Source organism: Lactuca saligna, chromosome 6, assembly GCF_052625555.1.
Source record: "Lactuca saligna cultivar CGN05327 chromosome 6, ASM5262555v1, whole genome shotgun sequence".
NCBI lineage: Eukaryota > Viridiplantae > Streptophyta > Magnoliopsida > Asterales > Asteraceae > Lactuca > Lactuca saligna.
In genome coordinates, this window is record NC_136422.1 from 38,455,629 (window position 1) to 38,463,828 (window position 8,200).

The window sequence follows — 8,200 nt, forward strand, 5'->3', positions numbered from 1 at the left end:
CAATGTCCTGGTCAAAGTCAATCTTCCAGGTCAACCCTACTCGTCGAGTCTGCCTACTGACTCACCGAGTTTATAGGCTCAGAGTCCATCCATTCGTGACTCGACTCGCCGAGTCAAACCATGACTTGTTGAGTCCACCGATTTCCGAGTCTTGTCCTATCCAACTCGCTGAGTCTCTACTCGAATCACTGATTCGAGTCTTAACTTGAAGGGTTCGGGGTTTCGCGACCTGACTCGCCGAGTACAAGAACAGACTCGCCGAGTCCAAAGAAAACTTCAACTGACTCGTCGAGTTGTTCATCCAACTCGTCGAGTTCCTCCAAATCTTCATACTACTTGCCGAGTCCACCCGAAGGACTCGCTGAGTCCATTCAGTCCTTCATACATTCACAGGCTTTTGAGTCATGCAGGGACTCCAAACTGTAGATCCACTTGATGGGTTTTAACAATCCTATGTGTTCATGCAACCCTAGAATTGGATCTATGTTTTCACTATTAGATACACAACATTATGAACACATAAAGGAACCCTAGATTTCCCTAGTATTTTCAAAATTCACATGTAAAGATAGATCCAATACCTCTTGTTGTTATATTGCAATAACAACTCAAATCTTCAAACCCTAAGTCTTGAAAGCAAGTACCACAAGTGTAGTACCTCTAATGGCTCACAAACACCAAGAGCAAATGGAGAGACAAGAGAGAGAGGGAGGAGGTATGAAATCGTCCCTAAGAACCCTTTAAGAATGCATGGACGAATTCTTATGGCCTTAGGGGTCTTTATATAGGTGTAGAAATTAGGGTTTCAGTCCTTATCCTTATCTAGTTTCTTGCCTACCAAGTAACCATATGATAAGCCTTGAAAACCCTTATCCTTATCCTTTGGACGATTTCAAGGATTTCTTATCCCTTGAATTCGTCCACCCTATATCTAGGATAACCATTAGGGCTGTCAAATATGTACCATGGAGAACCAACCAACATGTTACCAACCGAACCAAGAAACTTGGTTACCAATATATTTGGTAGCCAACATGTTTGGTTAGTAGTACCGTACCAATTCAGTAAACTTGGTACGGTAACGGTATTAAATTTTAAATACCACGGTATTATCGTACCAACCAATTCATATATATATATATATATATATATATATATATATATATATATATATATATATATATATATATATAATCGAAATCGTATTTTTAAATGTAAAGTGTTTACTGTTTATGATTTTAAAAGTATGATATTAGACATTAGACTTAGTCAATTTACCACATTAGATTAAAAAACTGAAAAGTTACTTATTAATTTTTTTTAGTAACTAGAATAGTTAATTTACTAATTTATATTACTAGATGAGAATAGTGTCCCATAACGTTACTAGTCTTTAGCTTATACAATTGAAAGTTAGAACAAAGTTGGTAATATACCATTACCAATTTGTACCAACCAAACTTGTTGGTAGCCTAACAAGTTGGTACCAAGTATAGTTGGTACAGTACTAGTAATAAAAATTTATATCAACTATAGTTGGTGTGGTACACGGTTTGAGTAAAAATGAACTGGTACCGTACCATGTTCAGCCCTAATAACCATTACCCTATTTTGTAACTATCACATAATAACAATTCAACCCCTCTAGTTTAATTAATTATATTTGATCACAAAATTAATTCTTAATTAATTATTGACCAATATTAATTAAAAAAATATGATTTCTCCTTTAATATATTATTCTTATAACATATTAATAAATCATAATAACCTCTTTCTCTATTATTTCTCCACTCAAGTTTCTTTGGTGAAAGCAACCCAAAAGGATCATGCACAATCAGGTCAAGTACTTGACAAATATGGTTACGGGCTTAGACACTAATCCAACAGTCTCCCACTTGGATAAGTCTAGTAACTATAATAATAAGTACAACCCAATTAGCAATCGTAGCTCTTAATGACGTTGTCAAACTTTGATCTTATCAGTAACTTGTCCTTTAGATAAGGGATCATATATTCCTCCATTCTAGATATCGTATAGACGTGAGACATGAATTGAAATCATTCAGTCAATCTATGTTTTGTTTCTCGATTTCCGATTTACGATGACTGACTAATTGAACAAATCAAATAGCCCTAGCTCGGCTTATCATTTACGTTTGTCATCACTAAATCATCTAGGGGCCCACAGATATCGCTTTTATCCCATATTGGGTAAAAGGAACGGATAAACTTGGACTCAATGATTGCTTGCACTCACTCACCGAATTACACACAAGAATAAGTTTTATAACACTAAGTTACTGGTGTGTTTACATATTATCAATGTGCAACCTATTCGCAAGATACAACTCACACATCTCGGTTTCAAGAATACAAGATATTATCATCTCACCAATAGCTCGTGAAAAAATTCATGAAACAATCTAGGTGAGCGTAGGTTTAATCCAATGCTCAAAATCATATTCATAAGCACTCATGAACATTGCAGCAAACCTTTGCTATGTCTAATACACTTTAGACAATCTACAAACCAATTCATGACAGTCTTCATTCACACCTACTTCCAATGTATGAGCGACTGTAGACCGTTTGAATAATTCGATTATTCTTAATAAACTCAATTATTCTGGAAGTCAAAACATGCAAAGAGAAACACAATGGTAATACTTAATCTTATATGACCCCAAACTTGTGAGTATAAATAAAACACCTTTATTTAATCACCATATTGATTACTCATTATCCATTGTTTAATGTTTCAGATAATCAACTTTATAACGCGAATCATAACCACAATTGTCCCATGCTCCAAGCATGCACACTTTGGTTTCCTATGGTTCATACTTTGTGAAATAGATCAATTGAAAAAAATTTCAAATGAAAGTCATTTCACAATCCCTAATCCTTATTATTAGTGTAAGAATACCAAATTCTTTCCACCTTTTGGAATATGTCAAATTCATAATATTCTAGCAATGATTCTCTTGTGAAGTCACGACACAAAAATCACAAAGACTCGGCCAACGAAATCACAAGGTACTCTATTAAAATTGTTACAGAACAATTCTATAGATGTGATGTCTCTCACTCAAGGTACATTCCTTTGAACATCCTTCTGCATAAAATTTTCTAATCTAGACATAAATTCTTAATTTCCAACTCCTAATTATGGAAACATTTCCATATTTTCCATATGACAACTCATTTTTAATAGAATCTTATCTATTCATATGAATGTCGATATGGTCCATTCAATACCATACATCCAACTACTCACAAGCGACCAATCCCCAGCAAACTTTGGATCGTCCTTTGATAGTTGTTTAATTATCTTAGTCAAAACCGATTCTTGTCCTTTTTCCCTCTTAATGCGCTAGACATTTGGAAAAAATTTAGAATGCTCAAATATTATAGCACTTGCAATCGATCCTTTACCCGAAGCGTATGGGACACGATGCATAATGTCTTACATAAAGATACGATACTCTATCAGTCTTCTACCATAATATTTTATGTGTCATGTTCTTACAATTCGTACTATGAAGAGGGATGTCATAATCATAATCGAAAATTAAGAACTCACTATGTTTCCTTTGACTAAATTTATTAAAATTTCTAAATCAAAGCCTTAGATTTTTTTTGAAACGGAGTACAATATTCTCTCCCTTAATTGTAGCAAAACAACTTTTCAATTCTTACAACTTTGCAAAGTATAACTCTTGTTTTCTATAATTAATATTGCTAACTTGCAGTACTTACCATAATAATCATGCTCCCACTTACATGATGATTATTTCTTTACCAGCATAACACTTATGCTCCCACTAGCTTCAACATGTATTTAGAAATCAACTGAACTTCTAGAAAACAATTTCTTAAGTTCATATTTCTAATACTAGATGATTCGATAAGACTCTATCTAAGCTTCTCAAACACATACACTTTTCCTTAGACAGCTTATATGTATATGTCTAAACGATTCTAGGACTCATATCAATAAGTCTAAGATGTTTAGACCCATTTGCCATTTCCAACAATTCAAACTATGAAGAGGTATGTCGTAATCATAGTTGAATTTGAGAAACCCAAATTACATAATGTTATCTTCAAAATCTCTCTTAGTGAAAGCGTTTCCTCACAATCATTCTCATGAATGAGAAGAAACCTTATGACACTTAGATTTTGTGGTGTATACGTTCCCATCCATGTGAATTCGTCATAACCATAATCACAAGATAATGTCAGTCACAAATCCAAACTCTTATGGATAGAACTTGTTCTTCTTAATTTTTTGCCATCAAGGGTCCCACCATTACTTCCAAGTTATTGAGCAACCCACCCCTTCATTTCAATGTACTTTCCATTGAACAAGGTATCTTGCCCCTATACAATCCATCGAGAACTCGTAGAACTCACATGCATAATTAATTCAATTGGAATGGCACAGAAACAAAAATAGTGTCAACACGATAGGTTGTAGACCTCAAGTCGTGCGCTAGTGATGAATGATAAGGTATATTCTTGATTTGTTCTTGAAACTTTTCAAGACCATTAAGACTCCCATTGACTCCTTGACATATAAGGTTCTCTTGTCAAGAAACATTTCTTGACAAACAAATATTCAAGACTTAGTGTAGTTTTATCAATACAAAACATTTCACATGATTGGTCCTAGTTGGTCTTTGTCTTATCCAAGACATCACAACTTACCAATTTCAAATGTGCAAGAATAAGAAAACATTTTCCCAAATTCCACATTAGATGAATGTTATAAAACTTCTTAAGACTTGTCACTCCATTCACAATCTTGGAGTATTATAATGGAATGAAGTATGATTGGCTTCTTGATTTAACCATTTCCACAATTCTTGATTCCTCTTCTTAGACATACAAATTGTACTAAGACTCACTTAGAGGGTCAATTTACATATGGTTTTTAATCATTAAGACTATCATAAAACATAATAAAAGTTACTCTCCCTTCTTCTTAGAACATAGAAACTTTTATCTTTCTGCCTACTTGATTCTTCTTATTCGTTCTGTTATTGATTGAACTCTTTTAATCAACCCAGAATTCTACTCAATCTTATAAGTATAACCATATTCACTAAACTTTAGTAAATCATGACGAATATCTTTGTCACTCTTGTGGTAGACTTGATCAACGTACGACCTAGTGTACTCAATCTCTTAGTCCTTAAATTGACACTTTGTCATAAATTAGTCTAAATTTTACAAATGTGAAGGTTTTCATTCATCATGCAATACTTGTTGCATAATTCCAAGTTCCTATCCACTTGAAACTTGGGCGACGAGAAACTCTCCCTATTTGGTAAACTCTTGACACTTCCACAAATAACCTAATTAAGAATCAAATCCATTTTGCTAATAATAAAAGCACACAAACATCAATTTTTCATATATGCCATTGTAAGGATAAACAAATAAGATAAAACCAAAACTTATTTTATTTATAAAAGCAGCGTCCTTTCAATGCAAAATTAGAATCAAAAACTATGTAAACAAATACTTCTAACAAATCTATCATAACTTACTAAGCTCAAAATCTGATCTTCGAATCCATGCGATCATAATCCATTTCTTCATGATCAGACTCATCTTGCTCTTCCATCAAACTTCCTCTCTTTTCTCTAATCCTGCAAAACATGCAAATGTAATCTTATCACATTGTGTATAAGGAATAGGAATTTAATGGAGTTAGATAGTGGATTTTATACCTGAAGTAGATCCATACTTCTTGACTCTCTCATCTCTTAGACTCTTCAGGTCCTTTGGGAAGCTTCGTATCCCTTCTGTTGGCAGCAGATACAGGTGGGTTCTTCTAGAATGTCCACGGAAGCATAGTTGGTTGAATTACCAGACAAATATGCTCCATTACTTCGCCAAATCATTTCTGATTCAACAACAATAAGCATGTAAGTTAAGTCAATGAGGGTTGCGTCAAGATCCATCATATAGTACTCTCTTTTGAACTTATCATATGATTTAGGGAGTGACTGAAGAACCCAATCTACACCCAACTTATTGGGAAAAGATGCACCCAACATAATCAACCTATCAATGTGTGATTTCATCCCTAGGACGTGAGCACACACAGGTTTACCATCTTCATGTTCCATTGCTAATAAGGTTTCGGTGATCTTGAACCTTTCAAATCTTCGATCTTGTGGGTCGGGAAGAACAACAGGAGGAGGAGGAGGAAGTGAAATAGAACTAGTCCACATTGATCCTTCACATTGGAACAAGCTTTCACTTTCAACAGGAACACCTTTTCCTTGGGATTCGGGAAGACCACGGTGCGAGTCACACATCTACAAACTGGGAGAATTTTCAAGTTAGTTGATTGAATCCTTAATGAAACACCCAAATGAGACATTAAGTCTAGGACCCAACAACATTATTTACACATTAGAAGAGGGGTGCCGTAATCCAACATGCAAATAATTTGCAGGTAAGTGAATGACGATTCATTAATTCTTCACCATGAAAAACATAAAGGCTTAAGTTTTAAATGTATTAAGAATTCCTAGATTTCCTTTGAGATTCATTGAACTTTTCAATGGCATGTTTAAATCTCGATATGCCCCTCTCGTTTGTAACTAGGATGCCGAGGATCACAAAGTGGGTGTGAATAACCATGCAAATCTACATGGTGCCCTCATTGTTACAGTCACCTATTCAATGTGCCGATAAACCACAAACGCTCCATCGAACTATGACAAACATTGATTCACCCTTTGTCACCTTTTCTTAGAACCAATTATTGTGCCAGTTAACCACACACGCTCCACTAACTTCTTAGCAAGGGTGCAAAGTGTAATTTCATAGGATTGCATCAATTTCATGTTTGCCTAAAGTAACTAGGATTGAGAATTTGCAAAAGCCTTTAGTTACTTTACATAGATTCATTATACTTATCAATGAGGAGATGATTGCCCTATCCTACCCGTTCAGCTAACGACCCTCCACCAATCAAGGAAGCGGTGGGTAAGAGTGGATACCCATTAAACGGCCATTTTATAGGCCATAACCTTATACCCCCCCCCCCCCTTATAGATCGGCTTCGTGAATGAGGCCTACTAACGGTAAGACTATCATTTTAGTTATACATATATAATATTAGACTTTTAATGTTATACATAGTATAAGGGTGTATTTTACACTTTTAAAATACTGGGTGGTTTAAATTTTTTAAATTACACTTTTAAACCATATCATTATGGATTTATTAACTCTCTTTTAATTATACACTTAATTAATTTAATAAACCATTAGGGTGTAATTTGAACTTTTCAAAATTAGGGTTTTAGAATTTAGTTTATTGGCTATAAACCCTAGTATGTCGGGTTATGGCCCAAATTAGGGTTTTAGAAAATTTTTAGTTACGACTACGTCAGGTTACGGCAAATTAATCGGGTACGACCAAAAGCACCGTTTAACGTCGGTATCGGGTAGAATTCCACCGGGTCACAAACTCAAACCCTATATAAGGGATTTATTGGCATCATTTTGAATCTTTTTCTCTCTCTCTCTCTCTTAAAACACCTTCTCTCACTACTCTCTCTAGAGCTGGAGATTGATCCAAAAACCCCCCTTTCAAGCCTTAATTTGGTAAGCAATATATCCTAACTTGTTGTTTAACTTGATTTGTATGCAAATTCATGTTTGAATCACCCAAAACACTCATGAACAAGTGTTTACGGTTTGGGAACCCTCCCAAAACCGTGAACACCTCTAAAGAGGGTTTTGAAGCCCCAAAACCCCTCTAATGCTTAGATATGGCTTAGCAACTTGCATGCATGAGCTTAGGACCCCAAAATTGTACCATTTGATGTATGGACGTGAGTTTACGGCCCAAGAACATGCTTGGACCAAAACCCTCATTCATGGACCATAAACACCTTTTTAAGGTGTTAAATTGCCCTTAAACACCTCCAAAAGCTTCCATGAGCTTCCATGAGTGCATAGAACCTTATATTCGTTCATGAGATGCACCAATACATACAAAAATGAATCAAACTTGAGTTTACGGCCCAAGAACACTCTTGGACCGTAAACACCCCTTCTTATACCATAAACACCCCCAAAGGGTATTAAAGTGCCTTTAACACCTTGTATGGCTTGGAATTAGACCTAGAACTTTGTATGCTTAACCTACAACCACTAAAACCCATGA